The sequence below is a fragment of the Bidens hawaiensis genome, unplaced genomic scaffold (genome assembly GCF_021521415.1).
Source record: "Bidens hawaiensis isolate Kalapana, Puna unplaced genomic scaffold, B.hawaiensis_p1.1 tig00035509_1, whole genome shotgun sequence".
Taxonomy (NCBI): Eukaryota; Viridiplantae; Streptophyta; class Magnoliopsida; order Asterales; family Asteraceae; genus Bidens; species Bidens hawaiensis.
In genome coordinates this window covers 2,214-19,080 of record NW_027496180.1, presented here as the reverse complement: position 1 = coordinate 19,080, position 16,867 = coordinate 2,214, and the positions used below count along the sequence as shown (strand labels likewise).

At 36.2% G+C, this 16,867-nt stretch overlaps 1 pseudogene; it reads right to left on the bottom strand.

Moving 5' to 3' along the window:
* Positions 1 to 13,700: 13,700 nt before the first annotated feature.
* Positions 13,701 to 16,378, bottom strand: LOC143587445 (uncharacterized; annotated as a pseudogene).
* Positions 16,379 to 16,867: the final 489 nt, after the last annotated feature.

Sequence of the window (16,867 nt, the reverse complement as noted above, 5' to 3'; positions counted from 1 at the left end):
TTTGATGTCTTGGGAAGTGTTACAAAGATTCGGGAAGAGTATGGAAGAGAAATCATAAGCCGATGCTAAAACTGAACAAGATGGGTTGACAAAATGGTACCATGAAATAAAATGAGCATATCCTAAACTAGAAAATGAGTTACGGGAGCCATAATATATGAATTTTGGGTTTCTCGACGAGAGAAATCTGAAAATGAGGTTTCTTAGGTCGCGATACGCGATGAGATGGTCATATGGCCATCGCGTATCGCGATGGACATAAAAATCGGGAAAAAAACGGGTTTTGACCTATATCTCTCATTTTACGAACCCTAATCAATTATTACGACTTCCAGCAGCTGTTAGGAGACTTTGGGTGAATTCCAGGGCTACCAATCATCTCTTGATCAATCCTAATGGTCTTCCTCATCATAATTGAAGATCTATCGATGACAATGCTCGGCTAGTCTTCTCCGAATCATACCCGGGATGTATAGTTCGTAATCTTTTCAGTTTTCTCTTGTGACTAAGAACATTTATGTCTAATTGTTATGGTTGATATATGATTATTGATGTTTGGTATTTCTGTGTGTCAATCGGTTTAGGTTTAAGTTGATCTGAACGATTCGTTACCAGTTGCTATACTAATTGATTATATGACTGTTTGATTAGATTGAATACGATAAAACATATAATTGTCATTAACTGAGTCACACTGGCAGGGACTGTTTGATAACCAATGTCATGTGTAAAGCGATTGTTGATGTCTAAGGTTTTGTCGTATTGATCAGTCTATAGTTAACCTTTAATAATTTATCTGTTAGGTTGCATGAGATTACTATAGATTGCTTACTTGAAGTCCCAGGTGTGATTTGCTTTTGTTAATTGATTGAAACTTGTTTATTTGTTTATTACATAATTCTAAACTCAACTTATTTGCTTGTGTGAACAGCACTACCATTTGTCACTTCATAAGATTATAAATCTGTTACACGCTTACACTGACCACATACTCCTGGTGGATACGATACCTTATTTACCCTATCTACTTAGGTTATTTAGGTTTTTGCATGACTCAAACGACGGTCATCAAAATGGCGTCGTTGCCGGGGAGTTAGTGCGCTTAGTGTTTTCGTGTTATTTGATTTTTGTGTTTAATTTTAATTTTAGTCTTAATTTTGTTTTAAGTTTTTAGTTTAAATTTTATTTTTCTATTTTACGCGGGGTGTGTTGTTTGTGCAGATAACAAGTTTATGCACATCCGCCACTCGGGCAGACAGTCACCGTTAATTTTCGAGCCCGAAATTGAGAGAGTAGCTCGGCAGAACCGAGCCCATAACAGAAATTCAGAAATTGCATATCAAGACCAGAACCAAAACCAACGCCAAAACCAGAATGATAACCAGAACCAAGACCCACTCCCACAAATTAACGCGTTTCACCCAGACAACATACCTGACCCACCAGACTTCAATAACCGAAACGACCATAATAACTCAGCTCGTGCTTCTAAAAACCGAAACCAAAACCGAAACCGAAACCTTAACCAGGCTGAACAAGCAGTCCCACATAACACCCCTAACTGTAGAGTTCGGATTAACCTTAATGATGTTGTTCCTAGCATTCCGCTAGATGATGAAGAAGAGGGGGAAGAAAATGATGAGAACCGGGGTTTGGAAGTTGAGGAAGAGGTTACCGGTGATTTAGAAAGAATCGGGCAGTTGAGCCCGATAATCAGGGTTTTGAGATGGAAAATGAGGGAAATCAGAATTGGGATGAAGAGGTAGAAGAGCCAGTGAATCGAAGACGGGCTGAAGCGGTTAACAGAAACGGGAGAAGAAACGGTATGAGGCGAAACAGAGTTAATCGGGCAGAAAGGTTTGACAGAGGTCGGAGAATTCAGGTCAACAGAGGTGGTTTGGTTAATCCAGTGTGAAGGAGAAATTATGTAGCCGCAATTCAGGGTGTTAACAGCCGGTTCAGACCGGCTATACCAGATGGAGCATCCCAGATTGTCCCACAAGTACGAGTGCCGGGACACCAGACATTTAAGTCCCGGCCGTCTTACATTAACATCGTGCCACATTTTCACGGGATGGCTTCTGAGGACCCGTATTCACACTTGTCTGATTTTTTGGCTATTTGCGGGTCGATTGGCGATGATACATTTGATCAAGATGAGGTTTGGTTACGGTTATTCCAGTTCTCATTGAAAGACAAAGCAAAACATTGGTTTAACTCGTTACCGATGTATTGTATCAGAAACTGGGCCGAGATGCAACAGGTTTTCCTGAACGAGTATTATTCACAATCGAATACAAACGAGGCCCGATTTGAGATTCACCATTTTTCACAGTTATCGGGCGAACTGTTTCATGAAGCATTCACCAGATTCAAAGAGATGATTAGAAAATGCCCACACCATCAGATTGAATTGCGGGAATTGGTGAAGTGTTTTGTTGACGGGTTGACCTACAAGGATAGAAAACATTTAAAAGCTTCATGTAATGATCAATTATTGAACCAAACTGAAGAGGATGATTGGGATTTCTTGGAATTTATGTGTGAGGATTCAAAGGCAGAAGCAACAGCCGAGAGACGAAGACGTGGTACTTCCTCCAGGTTAGTTAAGTCAGTCACGAGTGAGTCTGAAAGAATTGCTGAGTTAGAACGTGAACTGGTTGGGTACAGAAAGGGTAAGAAGAAAGAAGTCAGGAAAGTTGGAGTTAAATTCCCGGTTTGTGAAGATTGTGATGAACTCGGGCATAAGGCAGAAAATTGCCCCGAGTTCTATGATGACGAGAAGGATGGGCCCGAAGAAGTTAATTATGCTTACGGGGATTCTAAGGGCCAAGGGTTTGATTCAAACACCTATCACCCGAGCTTGAGGAATCACCCGAATTTTCGTTACGGGAACGCGTCTACATAGTTGAACCCGAATTTTCAGAGATCGAGCCAGAACAGATCGCAGGGTAATTACTGCCAGGGCGGTTATCAGCAGCAGCAGGGCTCATATGATCAGAATAGGGGGTTTAACAGAGACGGTAACCGGGATGGAAGTTCTTCGGGTAATCAGGACCAGCAGAGGGGGTCCTCGGGAAATTCGGATGAGTCGGTGCACTCAAAGTTGGATGTGTTGCTGAAGGTTATGACTGATCATAAAGCTGAAACGAAGCAACAGTTCGATTTACGAGATAAATCGTCATAGGCAATGTTAAAGCAGATTGGTCAGCTCACTGCAGATGTGGCAAAGTTACAGAAGAATGTGGGCCAACTCCGGAGTGACACCACAGTCAACCCAAACCATTACTGCTCAAGCTCCAAGAAGGGAAACAATGTGCACATCAATGCTGTAAGTCTTTTACCTCATTTTGAAATTTCTGGTGTTGAAGTTGATTCACCACCATAGTTTGTTGAGGGGGTGGTGGAAGATGTTAGTAATGAGAGTGATTGTGTCGGTCAAAATGAATCAATTTTCCAAAATAAATCAGAACAAAAAACATATGAAATGTCTTTTTGTAAAAATTGCACATGTGAAAAATGTTTAAACGGTAAATTGACCAACATTAGAGATGAGGAGGTGGAGATTAATACCACCTCAAGTAAACTCCAAGACCCAGGAGTATCACTTTTATCAATTTAAATTGGGAAATTTAAAACTGATCAGGCACTTCTAGATCTTGGAGCATGTGTTAGTATCATGCCCGGTAGTTTATATGATCAGTATGAATTTGGCCCGTTAGAAAGGGTAAACACCACCGTCGTGTTGGCGGACTGATGGTCGGTTAATTTGTATATATTTTAGTTCGTTTATTGTTTGTTTTAACTGTTTATTCTAGAACGATCGATACTTCATACATGTGTTATTGGATTTCAGGTCACATGCGTAAAAGTGCTCTATATGGACCTGTTGTGACACGGAATGAAGACCCGGGATGTCCAGCACGCGTAACGATGAAATGTATAGAAGATTGTTGTAGCAGGACCCATAGCGGTACACGATGGGCTTGCTGAGGGACCCATCGCGTACCGCGATGGGTGAGTAAATAAGGTTTGACTTTTTGGTCAATCGCGCATAGAAGACCCCGTCGCGTACCGCGACGGGTGGTGCAGACGGGATTTTTAGGTTTATATCTTATTCTTTATAAACAAGAACCCTAACTCTGTTTTGACGAAGAAAAGGCGACTCCAGCAGCTCCAAGAGGCGATTTCCACCACCATAGCTTGTGCCAAGACCTTCCGCATGATCCATATGATCCGTATCGAAGATTTGATGATGTCACGGCTCGACTAATCTCCAAGAATCGCACCCGGGATGTATAGTTTGTAATCATTACAGTTTTTCTTATGTGATTAAGAACACTTGTGTATAATTATTGATGATTGATATATGTATATTGATGTTTGGTATTTCTGTGTGTTCGGTCGGTTTAGGTTTACGTTAGTCTGAACGATCTGTTACCAGTTGCTAGATAATTAATCATATAACTGTTTGGTTAGATTGAATACGATAAAACATACAATTGCCCTTAACTGAGTCACACTGGCAAGGACCGTTTGATAACCAGTGTCGTATGTAAAGTAATTGTTGATGTCTAAGGTTTTGTCTGATTGATCAGTTTTTAGTGAATCGTTAATAATTAATCTGTAAGGTTGCATGAGATAACTGTTGGTTGCTTACTTGAATTCCCGGGTGTGATTTGCTTTGTTAACTGCTTAATACTCGTTTACTTGTTCGTTTCTTAGTTCTCTAAATTCAAATTAAATTGCTTGTGTGATCAGTACTAAACACTAGTTACTTCATAATATTAAATATGTACACGAATTTCACTGACCACATACTCCTTGTGATACGATATCCTACTTGCTCTAACTCTTTAGTTTATTTAGGTTTTTGATTGACTCAAACAACGGTCAACACGGACCAAACTCATACACTTCCTCGGGGCATGGTGACTAATGTAATGGTTCAGGTGTAGGAATTTTTCTACCCAGTTGACTTTCTTGTACTTGACTATGCTAAATGTGTGAATAATACACAACCACAAGTCATATTGGGTAGGCCATTCCTTGCCACAGCACATGCGGTGATTGATTGTGCTAATGGAATATTGGAAATTAAGTGTGGAGATTGTGATAAACGGTTACCATTGTTTGAAAATGCTACTAACCATGTTGTTGACAAATGGGAATCCTTGAGCAAGGATCACACAAAAGAGAAATGTTTTGTGACTGACAGGGATGAGCTAAGGAGTAGCATGAAGGTGAAAGGATGGAATGAGATGTTGCATGGATTTAGAGATAATGAGGAAGCAACTACAAGAAAGGGAAAGAAGACGAAAAAGAAAGTAAAGAAACCGCCAGAAGTAAATGAAAAATGGCAGAATCATGGCGTGCCAAAAGGTTGGGAGGAATCTGTTGAGGAGCGTGCATGTAACGAGAAGGCTGCACGGGAGCAGGCCAGACGCCCACCTTGAATGTCATAAAATTTTCAAAAGGGTGGTATTTGTACATTTTGTATATTTTTAGTTTGCAATTTTTTATATTAATAATTGTTTTTGAAGCGTACCATCATAGCAAAAACTAAGTGTGGGGATACCACACAGGAAAATTTGGGATTTTGATGTGTTCGGTAAAGTTTTTTTGACAATATACGAGGTTTTAATTAAGCTACCCAAAGTGCTTTCGTGTTCTTTTTGCCGTGGTTAATCCAGGTACGTGTATATTTTGTTGTATTTGGAACTTTGTGGGTGTAGTTCACTATAAACCCTCACGAGACCTCACTCGTCCTCTCGGGCTACCGGGAGGTTTACAGGGCTTGTTGCTACGCTAAATGCAATCGTGATTCCTACGAAAGTGAGTTAGGTTATTTAACATTTTTAATTAGTTTAACAAAATTCATTATGAAATTAATTAATTCGGCTCGGTAATTGTTGTGATAAAATTAATTGAAAAATCATTTTTACATAATCTTAAAAGACCTATGTCTAACACTTGTGAGAAGCTTGCTTCTACACGTCTCGAGATTTTGCATATCCGGTTGTCAGTTTTTGGTATTTGGATGAGACGAGTGTTTACGAGAGTTTACGAGCCTTGGTTTTGCATTGCATTATCATTCATATCAGGTGATTTTAGTTTCATAATCTCTTTTGTTATTCTAATTTTAAATGGTAGAAGTGTAATTGTATATTTGTTTATAGAACCATCACATTAGAGCCCCTAGTTTTTAAAATTGTTAAACAGTCAATTTCAACCCCGTTCCTCAAATGTTCATTAATTGTTTAATAACATTGAGGACAACGTAAACCTCAAGTATGGGGATGGGGGAAATTTGAAAATTTTAGCCCGATAGTACCTCGAAGAGTGTTCGGAAACCAAAGTTATTAACTGTTAATTATTGTTATTAATGCCAAGTTATATGTTTACGGTCATGGTTGGTTTTTCAGCTTCTCGATAGTTTTACTCACGAATGTTTTCAAAAAGAGAAGTTGAAAATGTGGTCGTTTAGGTGGGGATAACGAGTCAAGGGGACGGGTATACATGTTTCATATCGGCAGCCTATTATTCCTACATATTGTGAGATGGCCCCCTATACTTAATACACATACTAAATAATAGATACAAAACATGTCGTACACCATTGATTGAGGGAAACTGGTATGTTTTACAGAGTTAGAACTTGCTTGTCACATGCTTATCGAGATCTTGATATCACCACCTGTATGGAGATTAGGACTTTAGAAAACCCTTTCATACACTATTCCCCCACTAAATAAATTTCCTTACCCGACATTATTCCCCTAGGAGCCCGTTTAGACCATATTCCTTTTCATTTATTAAACTGAACATTACACACCATATTAGCCTTGGCCTTCACTTTATTTTAACACTGTGTGATGAAATCCAGTTCGTTATCGTGTTGTATATAGTCAGTTGTTGAGCATAGTACACAATGTATGTATGTCTTGGTTGAGTTGTAAATATGTGTTTATCATAGTTGTATATTTATTTGCTTCAATATATTGTCTATCAGTTGCAAAAAAAAAATTGAAAAATTCAGCAAAAAAAGTCAAAAAGAAAGCAGTTCTTATTCAGTTATGTAAATAGCAGTCTGTTTATTCTTTATTAGTTGTTTGCGTATTTGTAAATTGGGTTTCATCCACCTTAGTCACTAAATATGCCTAATCCGCACCCAACCTAAGCCTCAACAAAACCCTTAGTCCGAGTCTTTATGCAACCGTTGGGTAATGGGTGGAGATAAGACTGGACTGCAAACTTATTAAGTTGTGACTCATATTTGGTATTTGAGGGCAGAGACATATACTGGCACATCTTTTGCTAGTCCAGATATTAAACCGAGAGGAGTGTTGATAGTGTGAGGGGTATGAACATGTATGCCTTAACCGGAAACAAAGTACACTCGTCTGGGCTGCTCGATTGTTTTTATAGCATCATTTAACCTTATTTGTGGGATATCAATCTAGAAAGTGTCAGTCTGGGAAACTGGGTATGACCTTAAACCTTACTAGTATTAATGGCGATAATCTACATACCCTGATGGAGGTTAATGTTTACTTTATAGTTTTGCTTGAGGGTAAGCAAAAGATAAGTGTGGGGATGTGATAGTCGGGTAATTTTTATATATATTAGTGTACTAATTATTTAGTTTTATTAAGTATATTTATTAGAACTTTGGTACTTCATACGTGCTTTTGTATTTCAGGTAATTGATCGTTAAAGATGCTAAATGGGATACCTGTACGAGCATGGAATGATATCTTGGGAAGACCGAAGCATGACTTGATGTCTTGGGAAGTGTTACAAGGATTCGGGAAGAGTATGGATGAGAAATCATAAGCCGATGCTAAAACTGAACAAGATGGGTTGACAAAATGCGACCATGAAGTAAAACGAGCATATCCTGTGCTAGAAAATGAATTACGGGAGCCATAATATATGAATTTTGGGTTTCTCGACGAGAGGAATCTGAAAATGAGGTTTCTTAGGTCGCGATACGCGATGAGATGGTCATATGGCCATCGCGTATCGCGATGGACATAAAAATCGGGAAAAACGGGTTTTGACCTATATCTTCTATTTTACGAACCCTAATCAATTATTACGACTTCCGGCAACCGTTAGGCGACTTTGGGTGAATTCCAGGGCTACCAATCATCTCTTGATCAATCCTAATGGTCTTCCTCATCATAATTGAAGATCTATCGATGACGATGCTCGGCTAGTCATCTCCGAATCATACCCGGGATGTATAGTTTGTAATCTTTTCAGTTTTCTCTTGTGACTAAGAACACTTATGTATAATTGTTATAGTTGATATATGATTATTGATGTTTGGTATTTCTGTGGGTCAATCAGTTTAGGTTTACGTTGATCTAAACGATTCGTTACCAGTTGCTATAATAATTGATCATATGACTGTTTGATTAGATTGAATACGATAAAACATATAATTGCCCTTAACTGAGTCACACTGACAGGGATTGTTTGATAACCAGTGTCATGTGTAAAGCGATTGTTGATGTCTAAGGTTTTGTCTGATTGATCAGTCTGTAGTTAACCTTAATAATTAATCTGTTAGGTTGCATGAGATTATTGTAGATTGCTTACTTGAAGTCTCGGGTGTGATGTGCTTTTGTTAATTGATTGAAACTTGTTTATTTTTTTATTGCTTAATTCTAAACTCAACTTATTTGCTTATGTGATCAGCTCCACCATTTGTCACTTCATAAGATTATAAATCTGTTACACGCTTACACTGACCACATACTCCTGGTGGATACGATACCTTATTTACCCTATCTACTTAGGTTATTTAGGTTTTTGCATGACTCAAACAACGGTCATCAACATTACACAGTCACTAATCACAGTTGCCATTTGAAATGACAGATGTCAAGAAGGCACTTGTTATTTCAAATGGCGGATGTCTATCAAAATACCTTTTGGCATATAGGGGTAAGCTAGATTGGGAATGGTGAACCGCCAATCAAACTATTTCATATGGCAGAACAAACCAAAAATGTGAGGTCCGTCATTTCAAATGGCGGAACACCAGATTATTGTCCAACTCATCAGACAAGAACTGACAAGGTCTATATTTAATTTGAGATCCGCCAAACGGCGGAGGCGAATCTCCTGCAAACCATCACCAACTTTTCTCTTTCCTTGAAACCATTTCACTCCTATCTAATTTCCCATTTTAATTTTTTTTCCCAATTATATCCCTTCACCAATCGAAGACTTTCTTCCGGTTCCCTTGGAGTTTTGGTGTTTGATTACTGCTCGTCATCACCACGTCTAATAATGGACCTAAACCGAGGAGAAATTTCATTGGCAAGCCTAAAGAGATGAGTAATTTCTTTGATGAATACTTTCATGTAATTAGATTTGGTTGATTTTGTATCATCGTATGGATATTCATTAGAAAATTGTTGTTGTTGATGATGAATTACATGGCATATTTTTACAATGTCTAATGAGGTGGATATTCACTCCTATTTAATTTCCCATTTTAAATTTTTTTCCGATTATATCCCTTCATCAATCGGAGACTTTCTTCCGGTTCCCTTGGAGTTTTGGTGTTTGATTACTGCTCATCATCACCACCTCTAATAATGGACCTATACCAAGGAGAAATTTCATTGACAGGCTTAAAGAGGTGAGTAATTTCTTTGATGAATACTTTCATGTAATTAAATTTTGGTTAGTTTTGAATCGTCATACGGATATTCATTGGAAATTTGTTGTTGGTGATGATGAATTACATGGCATATTTTTACATGCTTCTAATGAATGTCAGCAACAAGCATGCTTAGCGGTTGTTGTGAGTTTCTTCCCCATTCATTGTCATGTTTTTATGTTTACTCTTTGAAACATTTTATCCCCCTTCTGGATTCATAGAAGTTTCCCTTATATACATTACTTTTTATACATAAGTTTAGTAAGTTGCACGTTTAATTTAGAGAAAATTATTGTTTGCGTCTCTGTGTTTCAGGTTGGAGGCACAATGAGTCCCCGAAAAAATAATTGAACTGGTTGAGTCCCTGTGGTTTCAAAAAAGAATCATTTATGTCCCTACCGTTACTTAACTATGTTAGCTTCTTGGTAGATTCAGCATTTCATTTATATATATATATATATACACATTGTCACTCTGAGTCCTTTAACTTTTATAATTGGTCACCTTGAGTCCCCGTCCCATTTTAACAAAATAAATGAATTACTAGACTAATTTTTTTAACAAAAATAAACAAATCGAACCACCTTTTCAAAAACATAACTAACCGAACTACTTTTTAACAAAATTAAACAAAAAAACTAATTTTTTTTTGTCAAACTAAACGAACCGAATCATTTTTTTAACAAGTGGTTCATTTCATTTAACTAAAATAAACGAATCGAACTACCTTTTTTACACAAATAAACGAACTGAACTTATTTTTTAACATAAATAAACTAATCAAACTACCTTTCTAACCAAAATAAACGAACTGAACTTAATTTTTTATGACCAAAAAAACAAACCAAACTTATCTTTTAACAAAAATAAACGAATTGTACTACATTTTTTTACTAAACTAAATCAACCCGAACCAAGTTTTTTAACAAGAAATTTATTTCGTTTCGTTTAACAAAAATAAAACGAATCCAGCTACAATTTTAACAAAATAAATAAACGAATCAAACTTATTTTTTAACAAAAATAAACAAATCGAACAACTTTTTTAACAAAAATAAACTAATCGAACTACTTTTTTGAGAAAATAAACTAACAGAACTAATTTTTTAACAAAAATAAAATACCGAAATACTTTTTTTAATACAAATAAACAAACCCAACTACTTTTTTTACTAAACTAAACGAACTGAAAAATTCGCTTTAATAAAACAAACATATCGAACTACTTTTTTAAAAATGAATAAGCAAACCAAACTTATTTTTAACAAAAAAAAATGAATCGAACTATTTTCTTTAACGAATATAAATGAACCAAACTTTTTTATAAACAAAAATAAGCTAACCGAACTTATTTTTAACAAAAATATCATCGTAGGTTGCGCTAACGTGGAGCTCGATTCGATTACTTATTAAGAAGTAGTTACACTCGTTTAGTTTAGTAAAAAAGTAGTTCGCTTTGTTTATTTTTGTTATAAAGGTAGTTCAGTTCGTTTATTTTTGTTAAAAAAAATATTTCGGTTCGTATTTTTGTTAAAAAAAAGTTTGGTTCGTTTATTTTTGTTAAAAGAATTTGTTCAGTTAGGTTATTTTGTTAAAAAAAGTTCGGTTCTTTTATTTTGTTAAAAAAAAGTTCGGTTCATTTATTTTTGGTTGATTATGGCTTAACTGGTTATGGTTTGGTGGTTAATTCTTTAATTTGGAGGGAATTTTTAAAGGGAGACTAAAACTGAGCAATTGCTTAACCAAAGGACTCATACGGGTCATAAAAAGGGTAAATTAGTAATTCCACATTTTCAGTTAAAGGTAGTGACTCAAATAGTTCAATTTTGAAATCACATGGACTCAACTGATTCATTTTTTTTCGAGGACTCATTGTGCTTCTGTCCAGAAACCACAGGGACACAAACAATAATTTTCTCTTTAATATATACTTTTGCATTAACTTTTCCGCATGATCAGTGGAGTAACTTTACTCAGACTTCTGTTATTGTCATTAAACTACAAATTCTTATGTTTCAGTGAGTGAATACACTTAACTTGATAAAAATATAAATGATGTGAAATACGTTTTTCTTTCTTCCAGCCTAATTATCTCCATTCTTCATAGGCCACGCAGATGAAGGAGCCCAAAGCGGTGGACAAGAAAGCCTTTAAAAACCGGAAGTTGGGAATGTCAAGAAACATTTTACATTATAACTGATGATAAGGAATTATAGCGCCCTAAAAAACAATACTATGTGGTTCAATTAATAAATTAATTTATAATTTTTTTTATCATTACAAGTTAAAAGGTTGTTGATACTTGGGAGGATGATAATTTAAGTGGGAGTTTTTCAATGAGATGTTGACATCACAGATGTTCTCTCAAGTTTGCCTTACGTCTCATTGATAACCTTTTTTTTATTGAATTACAAAATAGCCACTATTATTATGCAAAGCTAAACCAAACTTCCATAAATAAAAATGTTTTTTTTTCACATTGTTATATGATATTAAGCTTGTAATCATGAACCCCGAGTAATACATAAACTTTGTATGATTTACATGGGATTTGTATGGAAATTAATGTTTTGAGATTTTTCTTATTTGTGGTATATGTGATGAGAAGTGCAGCTTTTGGTGTATATAAATATAATTTCATCAAATTAAAACCTAAAAAATATTTGATGATGATATTAGAGGCACAGGCACGACACATCCACTTTTAAGTGATATGGAAAGAAAAAAGTATGCAGTTTGAATGTTTGATGGATTGTCAAGTTTTCACGTGAAGCGTGTGCACAACCAACCCAAAATGATCTGATGATTCCTGTGCATACTATGGTCCAAGTTCTTTGCTATGAACAACGGATGCGAGACAACATGGATGGTGGTCTGATAGCACTTGAACGCGTGGCTCAACCAAATGAGTTAGAAACAATCATTAAACGAGCTTTCATTTCAGATATTGAAGATTACAACGAGATTAAAAGAAGCAAAACGATCATCATCATCATCGTCTGTTAACAAGTCTATGTTCTCCAATTATGGTTGTTGACATGATATGGTGTGGTGTTAACGACAATGTCTATTTTGTTACACGTTTATAGCTAATCAGTAATCACTTAATTGTTTAAATACAATATTTATTGTGTTTTTGTGTATAATGAAAAGAAAATGCCATTATGACATTAAAATTTAAAACACTCATCCACCGAACGTGTATAAAACTAGTTAGTAATTGTGGATGTCTAATTCATTACGATTGTACATGCAAAAACTATTTCGCCTTGTTCTTGAGTTTTTTAACCACGGAAAGAAAAGGAAATGAGAGGGAAGGATAAGAAAGGGAAGGGGAGGGAAGAAAATTTTTTTTAATTAGATGTGTTTTTGAGTTTGACGGAGATTAGAGGAAAGAAAAGGATAACTATGTTAAAAAATAGTTATCCTTAGTAATGAGCTCATTTTTAGAGGATAATTTATTGGGAATAAACATCAATTTAATCACTCCTAACTCCTCCTACTTATATCCTTTCCATTCTAAAAAAACTCAAGAACACCCATTTTTTAACTATCCTTAGTTTTCATTTCCTTTCCCTCCTTTAAAAAAACTCAAGAACAAGACGTGCCTCAAATTCCTCTTTAGTATATCCAGCGTTGTCAGGTCGGACCCATGCATCTGGATCTAGACAGCCATTAACAACTGAAAACACTTACAAAGACAGTCATTAACCCAAAAAGCTTGTTGTGGAGTAACTAGTGTTTTACAGTTTTACCACTGTTGGCCGTTTCAGAAAAGTCCCACTTAAACGCTACTCATAAACTATTATGCTAATCGATTGTTTGACTTTCCCATCAAATGGCATCCAAAAATGTATTAGGCTTATACAAATAAGAATTTTAAGATACATTACAAGCGCTAATTAAACCAAAATAACAACTTTATACAACCATAAATGAATTTCAGGTAGCATTTGCTATTATTACGTTTGGGCGTCAAAAAATCAAAATCAATTTAACCAAATATTTCAGTTACCTATAGTCAACAACAGCAGGAAGACGAAGGACGGCGGTGGAGGTAACAATAGGTGAAGGCTCCGTTGTATACCACTATGAAGTGTTGCCGATCTGACCATCCACCATCATCTCTACCGCCACCGCCAAAGAAACTGCATACAATCGATTATCATCGAGAGACACATATGAATACAGAAAGGCATGGAACCAAAAGGCAAGAAAAGTGTTTCAGATATGCAGACCACGTGGTGACCAAGACACCAAGTGTAGAAGTTGGTAATGCAGCAGCTTGTAACAACCACTACAACATAAACTACAACTGATTAAGCATACTTTTTGTTATGAAAGTTGCAAATTAATATGTAATAATTAAAATTAAATTCTTCATGCGGGTTCAGTATCAAATCATGAGTCTGGACACCAAGTCTCTTTAAATTCTCGGGGGTTTTTTTTTGTAGTTTATAAAATGATAAGATGATCATACCTATGTAGACTGTTAGTTTTGTGGATGTCAGTGCGATAATGTTTTCCATCAAACAGGTTTTCCATCAAACAGGCCGCATACATAATTAGAAAAGTAATCCAACAAAGCAACACAAAAACATCACATTAACATTTTATCAATTGCCTTACAAGCATACATAGGAGAGTCAGATTTAACCAACGAAAGCACCTTTTCGACATTCAACTATAATGATACCTTAAAAACTAACATCCCAATATCCCATTCACCTCTTCTTAAAAAATTTATTGTAAAATCACACATAGCTTTGTTCTTTTTTAGTTTCGTTCGTTTTTCAAAAATCACACAAAAACAGATAGAATGTATATTCTAATTTCAAACAACTAAGGCTCAAATAGAATACAAACATGGAATTTAAGCAATATAATCCTAATCCCATTAACACCCGATATAATAAAACAACTTATAAAAACAAAACTGCATATTCATTAGTTTAAACTATCATAATTGAACTCAGAGTTCGAAAATGTTGAAGAAAAGGAGCCTGTTTTTTTGCATCCGTCGACAACTTCATCCCTTCGTTAATGGCATAAACAGGGCCCTAAAAAAACGTTGCCTCAGAGAAATCAAGTGTGAAATCGAACAATAGAGATTCTTACATGGGCAAATTAGAATTTCTTGATCTTTACTTCAAAACGGAAGCGAGAGAGGTGTGGAGTTAGACTTGTGGCATTCAGTCTCCGGTGATGAAGATGGCAGTGGCAAGGAAAAGGAAGATTAAAAAAAGGTATGTGTGGTGTATATGTTGGAATAGATGAGGACACCACGTAGCAGGTGTAGCACGTAAAACCCAAACCTCTTGTTACAATCATCTATGCACGATGCTTAGGTAGGCAAAGCCAATTTTGAAATAAACAGTAACTATGAGTGTATAACAAAACTTGTAATTTGATATATATAATAATGAGTGCAGTGCAAAAAATAATAATATTTTTCATGTGTAGAAGCAGATTCAAACCATGGTGGCCACCACATGACCACAAACTAACTTAACGAAAACCACAAGGCCATGCTACCAAAGATCTAATTCATAACCTCATTCTACAAATATATCTTATATACAAAAAACCTATATTAACTACTTTGTGGCACCAAACTTCTCAAATATACTAACTAAAGCACCAAAAGTGTTTCCATGCTATTGGTTCATACCTTGTGTCTACGTGTACGCTTCAAAAGACTTCTCTTCTTTGCAATGTAGCGTTTACCTTTGTCATAAACAATAAAATCTGGATGATCAAGCAAAAGTAATGTTTCCTCGTAGGCATTCACATAAAATGAACCCGTTCCACTAAAATCAAGATTACCGACGTGCTTTGAATTGGGTTCATAAACGACAAGAGATGATGAATCATCAAACGGGTCACTGTGATCTTCTGCAATCTCAATTACAGGTTCACCACTCTTCCTAAATTCCAGTACGCGAAGTATTGTTGCACCCGGTACGTCAATAGTGAATAGCTTTGTAAATGACTCTGGTACACTATCCTTCATTATCCATACAACATAAACACCCTCATTCTCATCACATTCAAGCACAACAAGAGACTCCCATATATTAGAGATGGACAGATTGCACATAGACCGGTAGTATAGTAAATTATCTGGGAGGTATATTTCTCTAAATTCTTCACTTGTTATATCAAAGGACATAATCAAATTGTAGGACTCAAGTTCACCATCTATAGTACTCGTATCTGTAGCAAGCCAATAATAAAACCCATTTACGGCTTGTCTATAGCCAAATTGAATTGGTTTACGAGGCAGATTTCCATATGGACTTCTCCAGGCCCCTGTGCTCAAAGTAAAAACCTCAACCTGCCATGGGATGCAAGTTACACTTTCCATGTCCTTGACACTGTTAATATGTTTAATTTTGACAATCTTAGGGTCAGTAGTCTCACGGCAAACCCCAAACCCTAGAACGGTTGAGTACATCCGTTCTTTGACATCTGCCACATTAGGCACAACCAAAGAACAGCTATGTCTTTTCGACCAGGCAATCACAGCTGTACAAACACAACAGACCGTGAGAGCGGTCAATTATAGCAGGAGATTGAAGCATGTTAACCAATGGGGGATGAGTAATGGAAACTCTATGACTGGGGAAGGTATCGTCATCAGCAATTGAAACATATACAAATGTATCGGTGATTATACCTCACAAGTAGATGTTGCTTCTTGGATTTCAACAGGCAAGTTGTCGGACATTTCGAATTTGGTTACTGCTGAATATCTAGGGTTCCTTTTTACAACAAGAGTGGTGTTCAAGGGAGATTTGGGGGTTTGCTGCGGTGTAATAATAATTATTATATTTCCATACCATTTTTAACGGGTCCAATATTCAGATCCAGTTATGCTAAGCTAGCTAATCAACCGGTCTGGACTACGGCTGTTACTTTTACTCGAAACTCAACCCGAAAAAACCCATACCTGAACCTGAGCTAACCCGACTCGAATAACCCGAACCCGAGAAAAGACTAAACCGAACCAAAGTAATTCGGTTTGGTTTATAAGATTGTGGTCAACCCGAATAAACTTTTAATTTTGAAATTATTTATATTTTTTATGTATAATAGGCTAAGTTTTGGCCACTAAAATTATCAAAATCTGGTTCTAATCGACTTTTGTCATTCTAACTATTATGGATCGATTTCTTGCTATTAATT